Source organism: Caloenas nicobarica, chromosome 2 (assembly GCF_036013445.1).
Source record: "Caloenas nicobarica isolate bCalNic1 chromosome 2, bCalNic1.hap1, whole genome shotgun sequence".
NCBI classification, from domain to species: Eukaryota; Metazoa; Chordata; class Aves; order Columbiformes; family Columbidae; genus Caloenas; species Caloenas nicobarica.
Genome location: NC_088246.1, coordinates 163197250 through 163219789, shown reverse-complemented (window position 1 = coordinate 163219789; position 22540 = coordinate 163197250). Strand labels below are relative to the sequence as shown.

Here is a 22540-nt window from a genome sequence, read left to right as displayed (position 1 = left end):
CCACAATCAACAGCCAAGAAGGACTTTAGGATTCATCTGAAAAGGGAGAGTTTATCACATAAATGGAGATGAGAAAAACTTGGAACATTTTTCCTATCATGGCAAACACTAGGAGGGATTGAGCGTTGTCTGTGTGTATCTGAAGGAGATAAACAAGAAGGATGAAGAATACATGGTCAGGCTAGAAGGCAGCATTATAAAAAATAAGTTTAAACTGGTTAAAGATGTGTGCTAGCTATAAATTCGAAGATTTCTACCAGTCAGTACACAGCAGCTCTCAGTGAGCTCTTTCCTGCCCTTGGGGAAGGGCAACAGCTCCCAGAAAAATATTGTAGTGGGTGTCCTAGGAAAGAGGTTGTACCACATATGGTGACTGGGAACAGCTTTCCATCTATAATTTTTATTTTGCTGCACGACCCTCTCTTTTGTCATAGTGGCTGATCACATTCATGATACTCAAGTTTTATTAGACATAACAAAGTGGATGAAGATGGCATGATGAATCAAAAGATTATCTTCTTCATTCTCCTTTCCCCCCTTTTTTTTTTTTTTTTTTTTTTAAGGAAACTGAGGTATTGTATAAGTTACACAAACCATGGAAGCATCTAGGTTTTAACCTACTTTTGGAGCTGTTTTATTCTTCTTTACTTTTGAGATTATAGACCAATACTCTGTTTGGATGCTTCTGCTTACCTTTAAAGTAACTAGCAGTACCAGCTTCCATAAACTAATTAATGCCATGTGAAGCCTGTTGTGTCATCAAGTCTCCTTGGCAGAGATGAAGGATTTGGAGAATAACAGCAAGCTAGAGGTTATGGGAAGGTAGGACCAACATAGAGTGTTATTGTCTATAAATTGTTGGTCTTACTTAGAAGAGACTCTCGTGCCTGACTGTCGCTGGCATCAGCTCATGACCATGGCAGACAGTGACATGGGGTGGAGCATCTTTCTTATGAGGAAAAACTAAGAGAGCTGGGTCTGTTCGGCCTAGAGAAGAGAAGGTTGAGAGATGATCTTATTGATGGTTACAAATATCTCAAGGGCGGGTGTCAAGAGAATGGGACCAGAGACTCTTTTCAGTGGTGCCCAGCAACAGGATGAGGGGCAACGGGCACAGACTGAAGCACAGAAGGTTCCATCTGAGTATGAGGAGAAACTTCTTTACTTTGATGGTGACAGAGCCCTGGAACCGGCTGTCCAGAGAGGTTGTGGAGTCTCCTTCTCTGGAGACATTCAAACCCATCTGGACACATTCCTGTGTGATCTGCTCTGGTGACCCTGCTTTAGCAGATGGGTTGAACAAGATGATCTCCAGAGGTCCCTTCCAACCCCAACCATTCTCTGATTCTGTGATTCTGTGGAAGCATGGGTTACATCAAGTGATCTCCATCCTTAAAGAACAGGTATAATTCTGGCTAACACCAGCTGGCAAGAGGGAATCAAATCCCATGAGCAAGTGGAACAGGGATAGAGATCATTCTGACCTTGCTCTTAACCTCCATCTAGTTGTTTCTAAGGAGGGCAAAGTGAGAAAAAAGGCTTTTTCCCACCTTGGTTGCTTCATTCACTAGGGAACAATATCATTTTGTTCTCCTGTCTTTCCAGCTCTCCAAGTAGTAACAATACATTGAAAGAGACAACTTTGACTCTGCGGTCTGGGTCCAGAGACAATTTCAGCTGGGTCATAAGAACAGAAAGATGGCAATACTGGGTAAGGCCACTTGTCACATGTCCATCAAACCCTGGGTTGGTCAGCAGAGAGTAGTTTGAGAAAATCTCTGATATAGAGAGGTATGAAACAACCTTTCCTTTGGTTATCCCAGCTCCCAATTCTAGACGTGCTGGGGCTTCTTCCACTGCCAATTGCCTTGGTGGTATCATGTTCAATAGCTTTAATGCATCTGACCCCATACAATCCTACAGGCTCGGGGAAGAGTGGCTGGAAAGCTGCGTGGCAGAAAAGGAGCTGTAGGTGTTGGTCAACAGTGGCTGAACATGAGCCAGCAGTGTGCCCAGGTGGCCAAGAAGACCAACAGCATCCTGGCTTGTATCAGGAATAGTGTGGCCAGCAGCACCAGGGCAGTGACCATCCCCCTGTACTGGTCATTGATGAGGCCAAACCTCGAATCCTGGGGTCAGTTTTGGGCCCCTCAAGGCAAGAAAGACCATGGAGCGAGTTCAGAGAAGGGAACAGAGCTGGGGAAGGGGCTGGAGCACAAGTGTGATGGGAGCGGCTGAGGGACCTGGGGGTTTCAACCTGGAGAACAGGAGCTGAGGGGAGACCTTCTTGCTCTCTGCAATGGCCTGAAAGGAGGTTGTAGTGAGGTGGGTATTGGTCTCTTTCCCTGAGTAACAAGTGACAGGACAAGAGGAAACAACCTCAAGTTGCACCAGGGAAGGGTTAGATTGCATATTAGGAAAAACTTATTGACTGAAAGAGTTGTCAGGGAACTGGGTGCCCAGGAAAGTAGTAGAGTCACTGAACCTGGAGGTGTTTAAAAGGCACATAGATGAGGTTCTTAGGGACATGGTTTAGTGGTGGACTTGATAGTGTTAGATTAACAGTTGGACTCCATGATCTTAAAGGTCTTTTCCAACCAAAATAATTCTATCAGTCTATGACCATGAGGATTTTGTCTAAAGCAGATAATACTCTGTCTTGACAATTTTTATAATTGTTGGCTGATGGGGTCTGTTACTGGTTGCTGATGCTTCTGGAGCCCTTGTTCTAGCAAAGGAGGCTGCCGGGGGTGGGTGGACATGGGAGGGAAACCGTGGTGCCCAGGAGTGACAGCAGAAACCTTCTAGCAGGGAACAGGAATAGCTAGTAACACATTTCCAGAGCAGGGACTTGCTCGCTGTCTGTGCTGCCCACCCCCTCAGCTCCCAGCTGAGTCCACCCACCTTTGAGAAGGGAGCCAGCCTAAAAGGCAGCCAGGGAAAAGTTCACCTGGAGGGGAAAGCAAGATATCCCTGGGGGAGGTGAGAAGAACACGGGAGATCCTGTGAAATACCATGGCTGCATTTTGAGAGAGACTTTCTGGACTGAACCTTATCTTGGAAGTATGTAAGATGGGAGAAGGGGGAGGCAAGGAGAGGCCTGAAGAGGCGTGTTAGCATCCTTACCGATATAGAGGGGAATGGATCATCCAGAAAGTTTAGGTTGTTTAAATTAATGAATCTATTTCATATTCCTCAGGAAATCTCTGTCCCACATTTGCACACACTGCTTCACTTGGTTACAGTGCAAGACCATCCGTTAACTATTTATGTAGACAGCCACCAGCCTTGGAATGGGACAAATCCCCCAGCACTGCCAGAGGATTAATGCTGCAGATGGCTATAAACATTTGCAGGTGTTGAGATTTCTGTGGTGTTTTGTCTCCTTCTCCTGACATCTGCTGTCTCATTTTTTTGCCTTGTTTATATTTGATCTCCTCCAATAGGACATGTTTGTCACACCTGGAGAAGTCATGGCTCTCTTCCCACACCACTACTCATAGCTGAGGCTCTGACAGGTCATGCCAGGGATGCTGGCACCCAATTCCCAAGTGTGTCACTTGGATTCCTTATCAGGACATGCACAAGCTGGTAAATGAAGTTCCTAGAGATATGGTGTCTTGATGTCAGATCCTGTAACCCTGGAAAATAATTTTTGGGAAGGTTCTAGCTTGCAGATCCAGCAGCCCTCGTGTGCTGTGTCACTATGTTTCCCCTATCATGCACCAACGCAAGAACCTTTACAGTGCTGGCAGGAAAAAGATTTTCTATATTGCTACTTCTCAGCCACAACTGAGAAGACTCAAGAAAACAAAAACTCCCTCATCTTGGTGGGTGACCACATGCTGTCCATGAATTTGGTAAGGATGTGGTTATGAGCTAGAAGCAAATGCGCTCTCTGTCCTGTTGCAAACTCGATGGCTAGTGCTGGCCAGGATTGAGAGAGCTGAAAGCCTAATTTTAGAAGCTCATCTCCTGGAGAAATTTCAGTTCCAGAGAGCTATCAGAGGCTCAGGATCTATATTTCCTAGATGCCAAGAACTTTCCATAAGGGTTGTACAGGTACAGTTATATAAAGTTTACAAGCAAAGTGCTCAGACACATGAACTGAGCTGCAAGAGCTTTGTACTTATGAATTGCAGTTTGTAACAAACCCAAGGTAATTTGTGTTGCCTGTGCACATGGTGGGGTTAAGGTTGTGTGCAGGTGCCTCACATTTTCTCCAGAAATATGAAGCAGCTGAGAGGTGCTAATCTATTTAGTGGGGAAAGCTGACTGTCTCTCCAAACCCTGAGCTAACAGGTCTTTCCTTAGGGAAGCACTGGAATTGCAAAGGAGAGGATTTTTACCTTTATCAACTATACTGAGAGGCTAAGACAAAGATGAGGAGTTCTTAACGTAGAAACTTCAGTTAAATGTTTGTAGCTAGAGGTGATGACCTGAGACCTTAAGGCCTAAAAATCCTTGGGGCTGAAAAAAAAAATCCACATGCTCAGTGGCTTTGCAAGTCTTCTTGTCCTGGTTTTATTTACATATGCTGCTTTTTTTTTCTTATGGGCTCCAACACTGGGGAGCTTGTATGACAAACCTGTAGCCAAAGTAAAGTCTGAACTCTGCTTTTGCAAGCTTTGAGGTTGGTGTTATAGCTGCAAAACCAGCTTCTCTCAAGTAACAGGCGATCCAGCACATCTGTGGCCACCTATAAGGTTCTTTAATGGGTTGGTTTTAAAATCAGCAGGCAATGGTACTGCCTCTTAGTCTGAGTAAAGAAATGCTGCTGCCGTTTTCTTTGTTATTTTATGTTTTTTCAAAAGCCCATTTTGTTTCTCCTCCTCCATACACTTCTCCCCCTCTCTCTCACTCCTCCAGAGGTGCCAAAGCCTCCTCTGTCAATTTGTGAGAACTTCTGCTTGAAAACTAGAGCAGAGAATCACCCACGTAACCAGGCTGGCATGAAAATATTGGAGGCAGAGACACTGACTCGAAATGACTCGAGGAGTTTCCCCGTGTCAGGGTGAAAGAAATGGGAGCCTGGAATCGACTCCACCAAGATCCCTGGGGGATGAGAGACCTGGCCAGCATCTTCTAACCGTGGCCAGTGAAATTGCTCATTGTTTTTGCATTTGTTTCCACTGTCCATTTTTTAATGAAAAAATTCAGCAGGGCAGCTTTCTTCTAGACATTTCCAATTGCTTAGAATGAGGGATTATAGGACATAGTTGCGTTTCCACAGACCGAAGCAAAACCGGTTTCCAACCCCTGTGGCACAAGTCAAGTAGCTTAAAAAGATAACCTAAGTGTAGTTTATAGCCTTACATACTATCTAGTAATTAAAATCACTCCAGAACTGGATTCTCACACTTTTTACCTTAACTATTTTCTTGAATTTGCAGAACCTTGCTGAGGGTGTTTTCTGTGCTGCAAATGTTTGTTGGGAACCAAACTGAAATCCACCCACCCTCCTGCATGGACTACCAAACTGTCTCAAATCTGTCACCCCCAAGGTGTTCCCAAAGGCCAACAGAAGGGTATTCATTCTTGCCCCAGACTGAGTCCCACCCTGGGCAGGGAAACGAAAAAATCTTTGTATCTCATAAGGAACAGGAGGAGCTCCACAGTCGTCTTTCTCTGGGCTTTTTTGAACACAATTTGCATATTTAAATAGCCTACTTCCACTTGTAATGAACAGTGCTTCATGTTCTTTCCTTTCCCTCTACTAGCATCCTGCAGTCACAAATAAAATTAGGCTTCACTATTAAAATGATAATAAAGGATAGCCCATTGCCCCCAAAGTTAACGGCCCAAATAACAATCTAAATTGCAATTAATTAATCAGCCATAGATACTAAAGCCAAGACCCTTCATAGGACTGTCTATTTACTTTAGTACATCTGAGGAATCCTCAGCTGGATCCAAAAAGTATTTTGTTATTTTCCCGTTGTAGCATTCGATGTTCAGAGCAGGTCCTGGACAGCCGCTGCAAAAGAAATTTTAGCCTTTTTCCTTTTTTTTTTTTTTTTTTTGGCATAACACATGATCAAGCCCCATTTTTGGACACTGTTTAGACAGAGAGAAGAAATCCTAACTCTGAATTTCCCAGGGATTTGCTGGTGGACCTGAATGCCAGAACTGCCCTGGTCCTCATGTCTGCTATCTAAAGACTAACATGGTGTCATGCACAAAATCGTGTTCACCAGGTGAACCAGGACCCTGTGCCTTTCAAAATCCAAGCAGCTCCCACTGCAAAAGGAAGTGGGGTTGAATTTGCAGCTCTAAGCTCAGGTTTTGGTAAAGCTAACTGTTCAGCCGAGCTTTTAGGAACAACTAGGCTCCTCTACACATGGCCAAGGATTGACTCTCAGGTCATGGGCCGCTGCCTGAGGCTCTTTGGGGCAAAACTTCTCTTCAGCTTTAGGTATTTAATTTAGGTATTTCATGAAGGAAAGACCTTGGTTACCCCAGGCTCCCTCTGATGGGATGAGAAAGGGCAGAGTTGACCATATGTAGACCTGTTCTGCTGTCAGAAGGTCTGGATGGCAGCTCCTGCACACCCACTGCTGCAAGGACTGCAGGATGCATCTCTTAATGCAATCGTGAGTGATTTTCATCATAGTCTGGACTCTATACAGGTTCACAAAAGCGTGTGTTACAACTGCACACAAGCTCTCTGTTCATGGCACAGCGCTGCTACACCTCCAAGAGCTCTGCACTGCAGCACAGACTGAGCCTTATAATGTCTTTATGCCTGGAGTAGTAATCGCAGGATTATTGCTCCCATGGCATCCAAATAATAATTCTTTCTTTTCTTCATCTTGTAGCTGCCATGTAATTTAGAAAATTAATCTTCAGGGCTGGCAATGTCTTTTATTGTTTGGGTGTGTTGTTTACCTCTAGCTTGCTCATTGTCACATTGCAGAGCATTTCCCAAAATGACTTTGGAGTACTCTGCCCCATATTCTAATGGGGGAAACTGAGGCACGAATAAAAGGATTGCCTGCTCCTCAAGGTAGCCATTGGCAGAGCAAGGGACAAAGCAGACGTGCAGTCCAATTAGCCCATATATTACAGTAGTTCCTACAGGAACATAAAGAGAAAGCAGTAGCAGAAGAACTCCATGGGAATGTGAACTATCACAAAAGCGATGAGTAAAATAGAGGAGATGCTGGGAACATGTGTGTCTCCTGCCATGACCTTTTCATCAGGGCAGCCGTATTGACACTGCAGCAGTGGTTCCCAGTCACTGCAAATCAGAGGTCTGGGGGTCTTCTGTCTGACCCTGTAAAACACAACTGAGCAAGCAGTGCATATATAGTAACCCCTAGTGTGATCTGCATTCAGTAGTTCCAGTGGGAGCTTTCCCAGGACTACTGACAGACCCAGTTCTGATCCTAGAGTGACCACATGCCTTGAAGGCTTTTAATCCGGTTTACGCTATTTTTTTCTCTCTTTTTCTTTTTTTCTTTTTCTTTTTCTTTTTCTTTTTCTTTTTCTTTTTCTTTTTCTTTTCCTTTCCCTTTTCCTTTTCCTTTTCCTTTTCCTTTTTCTTTTCTTTTTCTTTTTCTTTTCCTTTCCCTTTTCCTTTTCCTTTTCCTTTTTCTTTTCTTTTTCTTTTTCTTTTTTTTCTTTTTCTTTTTTTTCTTTTTCTTTTTTTTCTTTTTCTTTTCCTTTCCCTTTCCCTTTCCTTTTTTTTTTTTTTTCTTTTTCTTTTGTTTTTCCTCTTTTTCTTTTTTTCTCTTCCTGGAAGAAAGAGTTTTAACCTCCAGCTGAGTATTTCTCATTTACCTATCTGTCTGCTCTTTCCATGCAGTTTCAGGTCTTTCAGCAGTGAGATACAGCTCTGGTGCTGTGCAGTCAGGGCTGATGTGCGTGGACTAATTCATGCCAGTGCTCTTGGTGGGAAAGGTGGAGAGAAATGTCATGAAGATGGGGGAGAAGGACAGCAGCAGCAAATTGGGGCTGAAGGCATTAAGAGGCAGAGATCGATAGAAAAAAAAAAGAAAAAAATCAGAGCTGAAGGGTACTTGGCAGAGCTGTATTTGTGGAGGAGAGCTGCAGACTGGAGCAGCCCTGCACAGGGGCTCAGGGAGGGATGATTATCAGGGTTTGATATGTGCTGATTGATCAATGTGGGGGTTCTGATGCCGAAGGGACCTGAACGGCAGCGAGAGGAGGCAGCTGGATGTGTGTGGGCTGGGGGAAGGTGCAGGCAGGGCAGCTGCCCCCGCGCTGCCTGCCGCCCACCACCGTTATTCATCCCGCGCCTTCCCTCACACAGGGGATGCTTTTAACCCTTCTTTGAGCCAAACACAATGAAACTTGGCAACTTTTGGCACTGAGGCTTGAGTCGAAGCTGTTTCAGTCAGGAGGGGACCAGGTCATCAGGAGAAAGAGCAGGCAAATAAGCTGCTCTCATCGCTTCTGGCAGCACTGCGTTATGGTCTCTGGGGATTTCTTTATGTTCTGCAGTGTGAACATGGGGACCTGATTACTAGCATCAGCAGGAGCCTTTCCTTTGTCTTCCCACAGCTCTGGATCAGGCTCCAAAGCAATTTAATTACAGCTACCTCCTTGTTCTGGACTGTAGCCATGTTAGAGGTGAGCAAGCCCAGCAGTCACTAACACCTTCATGTGAACAACAGTCACCACTTAGGTCACACAACCTCTGATATTGTCCATGAACAGATACCTCAGAAGGAGTAAAAAGAGGGTAAATGCACATGATATCGTTTCCCAAATCTCTTGCAGCCCTAAAAATCTCTCTTACCTTTTGACTGGTTTAAGTTCAGGGGACTTCTTCAACTGGCTGTGTTTTATCTGTTCAAGAACCCATAATAAAGCTTTTCTCCAAATACTTATCTTCATTATGGCAGGACCTTCTAGACTGCCTGAGGTAAGGGTGCTGGTGGCTGGCTACCAAGGAGAGAGGTGATGGGAAACACCAAGACCTCTGTAGGGAGAGTTATAATCCCAAAGGCAAATACAACTGGTCTGTCCTGCTTGATGGGACTAAGGCCATCTGGTAGGGCCCATCTTTCACGGTGTTAATATCTTTTCCCTCCGTTGTCTCAGCAGAAATAGATTACTTATGGTTTTAAACTAAATGAGGGCAGATTCAGGCTAGACATGAGGAAGAAATCTTTCACACTGAGGGTGGTGAGACCCTGGCCCAGGTTACCCAGAGAGGTGGTGGATGCCCCATCCCTGGAGACATCCCAGGCCAGGCTGAGTGGAGCCCTGAGCAACCTGATCTGCGTGAAGATGTCCCTGCTCATGGCAGGGGTGGGACTAGATGAGCTTTGAAGCTTCCTTTCAACCCAAACTATTCTATGATTCTATGACTGTGTCAAAACTACCTCTTGGGAATGTTTCCTGCTCCCTGCTATAGCCAAACTATGTCTGGACATTGCCTGGGAGGGCACAAGTTGGCAAATTTAAACAGTGCGGAGGAACACTGGGCAGTGCTCAGGCTCAAGCACTAGCTTTATTTAGAATTCCAGCACACTTGTTAAACCTTGAGTCCTGCATCAGGCCAAAATATTGTTTAGCAGGACTACTTGAACGCTAAACCTGTGCCACCCCGCTCCTCTCTAACTCACAATCAGTGTGTCTAGTATTTGATTTCTTTTTGCCCTTGATGCCCAAGGCTTCATTTCTCCAGTACGGTAGATGAGGCCAGAGCAGTTCAACACAGCCACAGTGTGTAAGCTGTTCTTAAACCTGAGAGCAATGTCTGGGATGTACATACAAAACTGCCTGAGGTCTGTTTTCATAACAAAAAGAGGCCCAAGACATTTACTAAATTTGATATAATTTAATCCTGCACATATACCATGCAGGGGGCTCTGACCTGCTCTCATCTAATCTGAGGACCAGGAAGCTCATCCCTAATTTAGATGCAGGCATAGACAGTAGGAGTAAAGGGCCATTTTCTACCTAGTGTATCCTTGAGTCAGGGGGTCTCACCTGAGGGCATCAGGTCTGCAAAGGGCTACACTGGGTCAGTGGCTGTAATATTTTTTCAGTCATGCAGGAGGGCAATGCATGTTCTGACCCTACCTGCTAGTGGGTGGTGTCTGTTGACAGAGGCAGTGTGACCCACGGTATCTCTTCAAGGCATAAGCCGGTCATGATGTCATTGACTTATACACAAGTCATTATTCACATCCTCATCAGGGAAGTGCAACAGGATCTGATAGTGTTACATCCAGAGGTTAAGGAGCACCATGAGAATGAAAGGAAGAAAGAAGAGGTCTCTGTCCTATTAGGATGAGAGGAAATGGCCTCAAGTTGCACCAGGGGAGGTTTAGATTGGATATTAGGAAAAATTTCTTCATGGAAAGGGTTATCAGGCGTTGGAACAGGCTGCCCAGGGAAGTGGTGGAGTCACCATCCCTGGAAGTGTTTAAAAGATGTGTAGATGAGGTTCTTAGGGACATGTTTTAGTGCAAGTGTTAGGTTAGTGGTTGAACTCTATGATCTTGAGGATCTCTTCCAACCAAAACGATTCTATGATTCTATGATTATGGGGCAAAGACCAGATGATATTGGGGTTGATCTTTGAGAAATCAATAATCAAATGTTCACTGCTTCTCACTTCTTTTTTTTGGACAACTGGCAACTCAGGTCTTGTCCTGCTGTTTGCCTGAAGGAGTCCATAGATCAGAAATTAGTCAGAAAGGGTTGGAGAACAAAACAGAAAACACAGTTACTCAGTTGTAGAACTCTTTGGAGTGTCTCTACATTGAATGCTAATATCTTAAAAAGGCCAGTGTGTGCATAGTAGTTCAGGAAAAGGTAGAAAGATTCATCAGAGATCTGGAGCTGTTTCACTGTGAGCAATAAGTAGATAAACCAGAACTCTTCAGCTGAAAAAAGACAAATGTTAGGGAGAGGATTTTCTTCAAGGTCAGCTGTGATTCAAACTACTCTTTTTGATGGGGTATTTTTTTTTTCCAAATCACAATTTCAATTTCCTGCATGACACCATAAGCCAGTAGGCCAACGTTACTACCTCTTTATGGGGCAGTCCATTACATAGGAGTAGAAACAGGCAGCTCAAGATTGAGGGGACAAAAAACCCCTTTATATAGCTATTTCTGCTGAAGTCCTTGAATTGTAAAACTGTCCCTGTTTAATAGATTCAGAATGACTGAGATTGGAAGGCACCTCTGGAGGTTATTTGGTCCAACCCCCTGTTCAATCAGGGCCACTGACAACCAGGTACCCAAGACCGTGTCCAGGCAGCTTTACAATATCCACAAAGATAAAGACTCCACAACCTCTCTGGGCAACCTGTCCCAGTTCTCAGTCAATCTCACAGTAAAAAAGTACTTCTTGATGTCCAGAGAGAACCTCCTGTGTTTCAGTTTGTGCCCATTGCCTCTTGTCCTGTCACTGGAGATCACTGAGAAGTGTGGCCACTGCCTCCATCCTCTTTGCATCCTTCCCTCAGTTATTCGAACACACTGACAGGGTTCCCCCTAAGCCTTGTTTTCTCCAGGCTGAACAGTTCTTTCAGCTTCTCCTCATAGATGAGATGTTCCAGTCTCTTCATTATCATCATGGTCCCTCACTGGACTCTCCTGTATGTCCAAGTGTCACTCGTACTGAGGAGCCCAGCACTGGCCATAGAAACCTGCAAGAAAACACTGCTGAAGCCCGGGTTTGAACCAGGGACCTTTAGATCTTCAGTCTAACGCTCTCCCAGCTGAGCTACTTCAGCCCTGTTGTGGTGCTAATTTTCATAAAACCTGCTGGAACATAATTATCACTCAGACTTTTACTATTCACAATGGACATTAGACTCTTATCCTGCCACTGGACAGCACTGAGAAAAGCATGACTTCATCTTCTTTATACTCTCCCTTCAAATATTTATATATGTTAATGAGATGGTCCTGAGTCTTTTCCTATCCAGGCGTTCCACGGGACTTTGTGCATGGCTGCACTACAAAGGGTTTCAGAAGCAGTGAGAGAAATGCAGAAAATGAGTTTCATCAGAAAGTGTTACACATGCATCATCCTAAAAGCTTTCTTCTTCTTCAGTTTGAGAAGTCGTTAATCTACAGATTGATAGGAGCTGGGAGAATATAGCAGGGAGACTATTCTGTGTTTTTCTTCTTGACATTGTAGGTGTTTCTCCTGAGTTCACTACTGTCCCAGCCTTCCTTCTTAGTCTGCTAAGCAGAAACAGTGCCCCTACAAATAAAGCAGAGAGGGACTTGTGATTTGGGTGGAGTTTGACTTGCCTATTGTCTTGCAGGCAACAGAACCATGCCTTTCATCTCAAATATAATCCCACTGAAAGAACGCCATTCAGGTTGCCTAAATATTCAGTACTATTTGGGATATACTATAAACATTCAGTACTATTTGGGATACCTTAGGCTATCCCAGCTGTCCCACAGCTCCAGAGGACTGTAGACTTTCTTCATGACCCATTTCACATCTTTCAGCCTGGTAATGAAGGCTTTAATGCTCTTGGACCTTTTAAAAAGCACCAGTCACCCAGGAAAAGAAAATGTGCACTCCTAGGTCAGATTCATGGTCCTTGTAGTCCAGTCTCTGAAAATGGCATGGGGAGATACTTCATAGGAGATCATGTGACCATGGCTGAAGTCCCTTCCTCTTGAGCCATATGCAAGAAGCTGGAAGAACATGATAGTTGTTCAGCATCTGTCTCTGGATCAGTCATCAAGTCTACGTTTAAACACCTGTCCCAAACACCAGCTATCAAAGAACAGTAAGGTCAACAACTATCAAAGATCTTTGAATGAGAATGGCTGTCACCTGTAGGTTTTTGCCTAAGAAAGGGCAACATTCCAGGTCAGCTTGTGTGGAAGCCTGGCTTACCTGTGACAAAGCTCTGCCCTTCCAGCTGTCCCATTTTAGCTTCACCATCTTTCTCCTTGTCAAGGAAAGTAACTGCAGAAAACAAAGTGCTTCTGTTTCTCTCCTGCTTTCCTCAGACAGAAAGAAATGATCCCAACATGAGAACTGTGGTATTTGACAACCCACTCTGCCTTGCTAGAAATACTCCAGCTTCAGCTGGGTACAAAATTCCTACTGAAAGAAGAGCTATGCTACCACTTTGCAGATGCTAGCAGTGCTGGTGGAAATGATGAAGTGAAGGATCTGGTAAAGAACAAGCCTTGATCGAAGTGCTACATTTCAGTTAAATTGGAAAATTGAGAAGCTGACTTGCTGGGAAGTTGGCTTATTCAGATGGTAAAGCATCACAAGTGAAAGCCTATGAGCAAAGTTGTCAGAAGGAAGACTTGTGTTGCCAGTTTAACATGTCATATGGAAGAAGGTGAAAGCTTAGACTTTCCCTCATTGAAGAGAAGGAAATTCAATCTGTCCTTCTGGCACAACTCGGAGATAAAGGCTGGAGCTCCATAGGCAGCTCGGGTATGGGGAGTGAATGAAGTGGAAAGAGGAGTGAAGTTGGGATGACTGCTCTGGCTGCCTGGTCAAAATTGCTGCTTTAGAAGGTAGTGTTTTTGTTTCGAGTCAGAGAGGTGGACAATTCTTCCTTACCACACACATGTCCAGCCCAGTGCTGCACTATGCAAATGCAGAGATTTGGGAAAACTCCTCTGACAGCTATCCACTGTCATGAAAAAGAGACAGCCACCGCAATTTCCTGCTGGAAAAGCCCCCTTCCCCATGCCACTTATTTCCTTCAATGAGACTGTCCCTGTTTCTATCTCTATCCCCACTTTGGCCCCCTATGCCAGAAACTTTCTCATAGGTAGGTAGTCTTGTACTTCACCTTTCACTTCCTTCTGGTGGTTTCCTCAGGTCACTTGTGTGTCCTTTGCCTCAAGAGGAGCTATATAGCATGGGTTCTTCATACACCAAGTTCTCTGTTGTCCTCTCTCAACTGTCCTCATTCCCACTGCAAAACCTTCTGTTTCACATCTCGAATACTGTCTGGTTTGATTTGGAGTCCTTGTCCAAGAAAGGCTGTGGAAAAAAACTAACCAGTGGAAAGAGTGAATAAAGTCACTTTTACAACAAGAATGGCCATGTAAACTGTGTTTATTCAGTTTGGAAAAAGAAAGGTTAAAGGGAAGGATATTGTAGCATCTAGAGAGAAGTCATTGTGTGTTGACTGGTTATTGTCTCTTCTGATGCAGGAACTAAGGGTTTTCAGTAGAAATCATCAAGTTGGATTGGGTTGGATGGGGCTTTGAGCAACCTGGTCTAGTGGAAAGTATCCTTGCTCACGGCAGGAGGGTTGGAACTAGATGATCTTTAAGGTCCCTTCCAACCCAAACCATTCTATGCTTTTATGTTTCTAAATGCTAAGTTCAGAACAAAGAAAAAGGAGGAGTTTTTTTACATAGTATCTAGTTATCTGTGCAACTCCCTGCCTCAGGATATTACAGATCCCCAAAGTGTACAGACATTTAAAAGATGACTGGAAGAAAAAAAAAAAAAACATGAAGAGTGTGCAAATACAAAACTATCTGCTTTGGTTCAGGCAGTGCCTGAGCCACAAATCTCTGGAGATTAGGAGAGTATCTGGTGATACAGCGCCACATTCTTCTTTTCTGTTGTTATACTCTTGTATAGGTATCAACTCATGGAAAATGTTGCAGACTGGGTTTTAAGCTAGAAGTTCTTCTGTACATCTTCTTTACACCTCGTTATACTCATACCCTAGATTCTTGAGACATCAGGAAAGTGTCAGCCTGTTAAACCACATTGTCGTGATGGGCAGAGGTGTGCTGGAGGTGTCATTTCATGCCATCAGCCAACTGTTTGATCTACCACTCCCACACAGGTGTTCGAGGCTTTGGCCATGTCAGATGACAGAAGATCCCTCTGTCCTTACTTTCTCTCCTCTTCTCTCATTCTTCCAGTTTTTCTGTCACTCAAGGCTGCTCTGCCTGTGCTTTTTAAAGTATCCATCTGGCATCAGCCGGATGCTGCTTTCAAAAGTTGTCACATTACATCCATGCAGAAAGCTACCACCGAATGCATCTCCCAACAGCTGATGTGTCTAGGCACCTCAAGAGCATGAAGCTGACCTTGGTAGGCCAGTGTGGATTAATCACTCCTTGCTGAGTGCACTGTTGTTTTTTTGGGTTTTTTTAATGGGGGTCAATACATCAACCAGATGGAAGTACAGAGATTTGACCTTTTCTGCCCAACTCAGCACATTAGGTTTGTCATAAATCTTGGTTTTCAGTGCAGATTTCCTGGCACCAAACTATGCCACTGATGGGATTTTGTCCTATTTCTCCATTCTTAATCTAGCTATCTGCATCAGAAGAGTGACAGAAAACTGCAGGGTCGAGATACTATTGCTTTTCACATACTGACTTGGCTCTGATGTCAAATAAAGCACATGTTCCTCCTTTAGGTTTCTTGACATTTTTCTCTCTCATTACACTGAGTGGGCTTCTGGTTTACTTGAAAAGCAGTTTTAGTGATTATCTCTATTTTGCTGTCGCTATTTTCTCTTCTTTCTCTTTTTCCAGACTTTTCTGAAAATGATCTCATTAAGAACATGAACTCCTGTTTCTGAAAAAGGTTCCTTGAGGTTTGCAAAGGTCTCCCAGCAGGAAGGTTGCTTGTCTCCATTTTCCCTGCAGTTTAACAGACCCCCAAGTGAGTCCATTAGCAAAAATGGCCTGCTTGAAAAAAAATTCTACAAAATATGCAACAGCAGCAGCAATAGCTCTGAAATATAAGGCTCCAGTAGAAAACAAACTATGTTTGCAATCTTGTCTTTGATGACAGTTTAATATGTTAGGGAAAGAGTGAGATAATCACACAAAGGGGACCATGGGTGCTTGCTACCCACTGCAAAAGCTGTGAGGAGATGTATTAAAGAAGATGGAATATGGGGCCTGAGATAACTCAATTGTTATTCTGGAGAGATCAATACATCTTTGAAAAATACAGTAAATGAAGCCTGGCTGCCAAATTATGCCTTTCCCATAGCCCTTTTCTTCTTTCTCCTTAAGTCTGATGTCTAAAAGATGCTGAAATTGTTAGCCCATCCTTTGGGGAGGGGAGTTGTCACTAGGGCTTCTTTAAAATTTTCATTTAAGGTTTGGCTTTTAGGAATCCAGGCTATGAATAACAACTCTGTCCTTACACGCAGTATCCCTTGCGCTTGAAGTGTATATATTGGATGGAGAGGAGTAGGCTGTGGTCCCACTGCTGCCTAAGAGATATTATCCAGATCTGGGTGAAAATTTGCAATTTGCCCTGTAGTGAAATACCCAAATACTCACTGGTAGGGAGACATGGTCAGAACGAATCCCAGACCTGGAATTTAAGTTCCACCCAAGTCTGAATCACTCTTTTCTGAGAAAACTATGTTTTAGTGTTTGCTCCAGTGACTGTTATACAAAGAGAGAGACCTGAGAGACCTTGAATGTATTTCACTCAGGGTGGTGGGGCAATTTGGAAAAGCAGGGGTCTGTGTTCATCAAATTCTTGTTTCCAGTCAGACAAAGGAAGGTATTTAAGGCAGAACTTTCTGAGCTTTATGAGGGTACCTCAGCTACTGCGCAGAAAAGAGAGGGAAACAGCCATCTCCTTAGTTGTGTCCTGCATGGACCCAGGCTGACCAGACAGCAGGAGAACACCTAGTCTGAGAGTTTTGCCTTGGAGCTAAGCACTGAGAGACACAAGTTTCAGCCTAAATTTGTTTTGTGCCAATTCCCGAATATTGCTATCCTGCATTTTGCTCAGCATACAAGTCCGTTTGCATTTCTCAGGCTGAACAACATTTGGGGATCCAATTCTGCCTATACAAACTCAGCGTGCACTGTGCTTTCCCCAGATCTTTCTTTCAAGATGGATCACCCACTGCCAGTTCAATCCACCAAAACTGCATTTTCAGAAGGATAAACCAAATGCATTCAGGAATCGCTTTTTAAATAACTGTCAATAGACCAGAGCAATAAAATGGATACTAAGAAGGCAGAAAAACAACACTAAGAAAACTCTTGTAAAAATAACAGGTGCATTAAAGTGTGTGGGGGTATGTAGGTATATAATAATACACGAACCAGGTGGCACACTACCTCATTAGCAATCCACTTGTTCTTGCCAAACACGCTTTGGTGAGATTCCCTGAGAGGTTTCCCAGAAACTCACGAAATTAGTAGTAAACAGCCCTTCTTGAGAGTTGGGAAATATTTTCCAAGTCTGACTAGCATCCCAGACCCCTTCTGAAGTTTTTCTTTGTTTTGCAAAACATCCAGAAGTTACTGGGAGGAAAACTAGGGAACAAAAGAGGGGGAATGAGTATAGGCAGAATCCACAGTAATTGGCTTCACATTGAAAAGCATAAGAATGGTTGCTTGGACAGTGATGGTATCTTGATGTATAAATGGGTTCGTTACTTAACTCTGGTGATTCATGCTGTCAGGCACAGGAATGAGGCAGCTGCCAAATTTGATGTTGGGAAGGAATTTTCTCTCCCAGAACAGATTGACAGGGAATTTGCAAGGCTGAGGGGTCAATAAAAAGGGCCAGATATTGTTATGATGAACATGTGGGCAGGCAAGGGAAACATCCCAGAGCACAGCAGCACTATGATGTACCTACCTTACAGTACCAAGCGTGACCCCAAAATCAGAGCACCATCCTTTAGCCCTTTCTTCCACAGCTCCAGCAGACCTGTGAACCACAAAGGTTCACTGTGGTGAACTACGTGAGTAAGACTACTCTCCTGCTTCCTGTGGATGAAGACTGGACTAACAGATTTTTTCATATTTTTCACATCATCCATTTCATCCATGTTTCTAAATAAAGCCTAACTGAAGCTACACGAGTCCTAGCTCTTGTGTATTTGGGGTAGCGTTTTTCTTTTCTCTTCTCTTTAAAGAGTGTCTAAAGAATGTACTCCAGCTGCCTGAAAGGAAAGAGACGGAAAGAAAAAGAGAACAAAAGAAAACAGTGGAGATATTTGAGATAATTTTAGCTGCTCTAAATGCCACAGCCAATCTGCACAAATATTTGGAGAGAGAAGGAGATAAGGAAGGAAGGAAAGAAGGAAGGAAGGAAGGAAGGAAGGAAGGAAGGAAGGAGGAAAGGGAGGAAGGAAGAAAGAAGGAAGAAGTCCTATGCTGGTTGTTTAGACCCCAAATTAAGGGGAGGAAGGTGCCTTTTCAGAGATTAAGCAGGACCCTCTGTAGCAGCTCTTGAGTAATTATCTTTTGAGCCTCTGTGGCCTCCTCTGCACTCTGCCAAGTACATCCAGGCCTAGCAGGGCTTGATGGGGAAACTCTCTGTCTATGGGACTGAGTAAAGAAATAAAGCACTCTCAGGGTGGGTGAGCAGGGTGGCCAGCCTGGGTGAAGTGAGTTCAGATCCCTTCTTAGTTGGACCCTTGTGTCCTAGGTGAACACCTGAGCAGGCATTTCTAGGTGGGAGAAGACTTGGTCACTCCTTGTAGGATCCCTGTCCTTTGTGTGTGAATATCCACAAGCAGGGAGATGGTGTGAGCTTTCCTGTGAGATATGAGATGCGTGGCCTTGGCTTTATATTCTGAGATTTAAGACTGGAAGGCCTGTACCTTGAGCCAGCCCGATGGATGTTTGATCAGTTATGCAAAAACAGTAAAGCTCTTTCAGAATATGCTGGGCTAGTTAGCAGTGTGGAGCTTGAAACTCTTCAGATGTGAAGAAATAACAATTCATGTCCTACTTAAAAGAAAAATGTTGTCAACATGGTTTTCTGCAATTCCCTGGGAAGGATACCCTACCCTGTATCTATTCTGGACGACGACAGCCTCCTTGTTAATAATGTAAGTGATAAATACGTTTTTAAGACCCAGTGTGCCCAGAACTAAAGCTTTGGCTGGAGGTTGGTGTCCAGTCAGCTTCCTACACGACTGCTGGCAGAAACAGGGGACACCCCGATGAGATTGTGTTGCCCTCACAAGACTTGACATATGTCCTGGTTTTGTTAAAAAAACAGGTTTCTCTTATAGTGAATTTTCCCTGTCAGCTAAAGTCTTCTTACTAACTGCAGTTTTCCTGAAAGTTAGGTACACGTTTTGGTAGACATAGCAATGGAATGCAAGGTCATTGACAATGATGCATCCCGCGAGATGTGCAGGCAGGAGGTGAACTGAAAAATCAACCAACTAAAGTATTCCACCCCATTCACGTCATATTTCATAAAAAAGTGAGGGATCACGAGGATCTCATCCCTTTTTCCTTATGGCCATCATTGGGAGAGGACCTTGTGAGTTGTCCCTGCGAACTGAGGCCCAGTGACAGACTGAATCCAGCTCCGGTTGGCTGCCGAGTCCAGTCCAGGACTTCGGGTGCCAGCCCTACGTCTGCCGGAGCAGTTGCTGGGACTTTCAAGATTGGTTTTGTATATTTTGTATTATTTTCTCTATTTTATTAGTAGCATTAGTAAAACATTTTTAATTTTTCCGACTCTCTTCTCTCTGTCCTTCTTTTCCTCCCAATCGCCTGTCCTTGGTGGGAAGGGTGGAGACGGAGGGGCTGAAGGGGGAAGATGGGGGAGAGAGGGTTAACAATACAACTGCCACCGTTTTGTTGTCACCCTGCAATCAAACCACGACAAACATAGCAGACAAATGGTGCACATCCATCACACATAAAACATGGGGAGGGTGGTGGAGGATTTTGGACAGTAAGCAGTGGCTGGGAAGGAGGGGTTTGCATTGTGTTCACCATGGTGGACACAAAACTCTAAATCTTAGGGTTTCCCCCTCCGTCACAAACTCCCTAAGCATCACTTCAGAGAGCTTTTCTGTCTCCGAGCAAAGCAGCACTGCAGGGATTCTCTCCCCAGTGCAGAGCCTGGGGAGGAAGAAAAATGATTATAACCACCCCTCAGAGCAGGCATCGCATTTAGGGAGCCGTGCCCACAGCATCCTTATTTTAACAATGCCCCGGGGGGGCTGTACTGTCCCATTTTCACCCCCTGCAAAGCTCAGTCGGCAGATTGTTTCCCTTCTCTGTTTGCAGGCAGGTGGGGAAAAGGCAGGAGCGTGCAGCAGATCCAATCTCTCTGACACAGACGCTGCTCATCCCTTTCACCTGCGCCTCTCCCTGCTCCCACTCACCCCTTTCTCCCACACACACCCACCCACCTCGATGTGTCATTCAGGGACGGCTCAGGGCACTTCATGCAGCCGCAGGGATGGATACTGACCTCTGCCAAGCTCCTCGTTAAGGAACCCATTAATATGGAGGTGCTGCCTTTCCCTTCCTTTCCTCCTCGCAGACAAACCTGACTGCTGAAAAAAACAGAAAATAGGGGTGTGAGGTGGGAAATCCAGGACAGCGCAGCCTCCCCTACAGCATAGGCTGGGGTTTCTTTGAGAAGGTCGGTGACGAGGCCACATTTTGTGTCAAACGGGGAGAAACAGCGGTGATCGGCAGGGAAGCGTTGACTGGGTTGGCTGGGTGCCACTGCAAACCCCCCCAGATCCTTCCCTCTCTCTGTTGCAACATTCCTGTGAGGACCCATGGAGTACTAAATCCTTTTGTGCCGGGAATGAGCTGCCACTGACTCCTCAGCATCCACTGGTCTGTAATCAGGAGCCCTGGAACTGGGCAGTGCTGCCTGTCTCACCCCCACGGCCCTAAAGCAGGACTGTCTTTGCCCAGGTCATGTCAGAGGGACATTAAAAAAATCATTCTTCAGTCCTTAGGGACCTTTGACTCAAACCAGGCATAAATAACCATGGCTAGAATTGCAGATTTCGATTATTTCCCCCCATCCCCCTTTCTTTAATTATTTTTCTTTTTTTTTTTTTTTTAATTTTTATTTTAATTCCCAAGTTTTGGCCTTGCTGAGGTTCAACACATTTGTGGGTGAAAAATCTTCCTTTCTCAGCAGTCTTATACCCAGATGAAACCAGCCCTCCTGAGAGACAAACTCCATGAGGACACGGGAGATTGAGTAAATTCCCATTATAATGTGGACAAGCACTAGCAAGGAAAAGACTAAAAGACTGGTGTCAAGATCACTTCTGTCACATACGTATCTTAATCCTTTGTCCTTAAAGGGTGTCTCCATCCTTATCCTCATCTTCTTCACACTGTCTCAGAGCAGACAGAACCTGACGGGGGACCTGCAGCCCCTGCCCCATGGACCTTGCAGGTCTCAAGCCCTAAACAGGACCTGCATGTGCACCTCCACCTAACACCACTGTTTTTTGGCATGTTCCCAAATACCCACCTTTTTCACTGCAGAAATGTGAAGCCTCTGCGGTGCTTTGCTCCCACGGACGTGGTGATCTCCAGCCTGAGACCACCAAACAGTTGTGTTCAGTGTGGGGGGAATGATGTACCCGGGAGCTGTGGCACTGTGCTGAAGTTTTTTAGGGGAAGGAAAAGCTCCTGCAGAGCTTTACACAGCAGCTCACTCCCTAGCTCCCACTAGCCCTGATCTAATATGTGTTTTAGTGATGTTTGGGGCCTCATGCATTTGGAAATAAGAAATTAGTACAGTCTGCTGCTTGCTTCTCACATTCCTCTGTTTCCCCTGAGCCTCCCTGCTGTCCCTAATTATCCATCTCTCATTTACAGGGACTTAAATAATGGAAATGGAAAAAAATGGTTGAATTAGACCAGGATGAGGATGTTCTGAATGAGGCTCCCTTCCCTCCAGAAGTGACCTAAAATTACCCTTTCTGTTATTAGTGATGCAGGCTTCCCATTACCCTGTGAGGCAGCTGTTATGTTGTTATCTTGAGCTGAAGGGACACAACTCCTGCACTGACTCCAGCTGTGGCTCCCTGTGGCTAGGAGATATTAACAACAGAAAGCAAGGATGCTCAGGGAAAATCCTTTGTTAAGAACGATGCCTGGAGCAGAAGAAAATAACAGAAACAGCCTAGAAGGGGGAGAAGGAAAAAGAAAAAGCTGAAAAAAGGTAAAAATGGGTGAGCGATGGCCTAGCTTTTGGCTTCGCGTTGATGGTGACTGTGAGAGCAGCTAGCTGAGAACTGACAGACACCAGCATACAGAGCTCTAGACACATCGGTTTTGCTGGGACCAGCAGCCTTGTGCTCTACTGTGACCATGGAAAGGTCCTGTGTCATAGAATCATAGAATCATAGAATGTCCTGAGTTGGAAGGGACCCACAGGGATCATCAAGTCCAGCTCCCGTCCCTGCAATGACAACCCCTCAGTTCACACCGTGTGTCTGAGGACGTTCTCCAGTCTCTTCTTGAACACTGTCACGCTTGGGGCCGTGACACCTCCCTGGGGAGCCTGTTCCAGTGTCCAGCACCCTCTGGGTGAAGAACCTTTTCCTAATGTTCCACCCTTTGGTGCAATTTGTGATGCCTTGATGAAGCCCATTACAAAGAGCCAGACACACATCCCTATTAAGAGAGAGGCAGAGCACCCTGTACCCCATCATTGATGGTTGATGTTCATGGTCTGTGGGCGTGGAAACCACTGTCCAAGCATTATTAGAAATAAGCAAGTAAACAATATCCACAAAATGAGTTATAATAACGTGTTTAGTTTTTTCCTTTACCTGTAGGAATGTCCCAGCACTGAGGAGACCTAG

The 22540-nt window shown here is 44.7% G+C and overlaps 1 non-coding gene across 1 annotated transcript; it reads right to left on the bottom strand.

The window, feature by feature from the left end:
* Positions 1-11649: 11649 nt before the first annotated feature.
* TRNAF-GAA (transfer RNA phenylalanine (anticodon GAA)) lies at positions 11650-11722 on the bottom strand. Its single transcript has one exon. It is a non-coding gene; the product is annotated as a tRNA-Phe (tRNA).
* Between the last annotated feature and the right edge of the window lie 10818 nt (positions 11723-22540).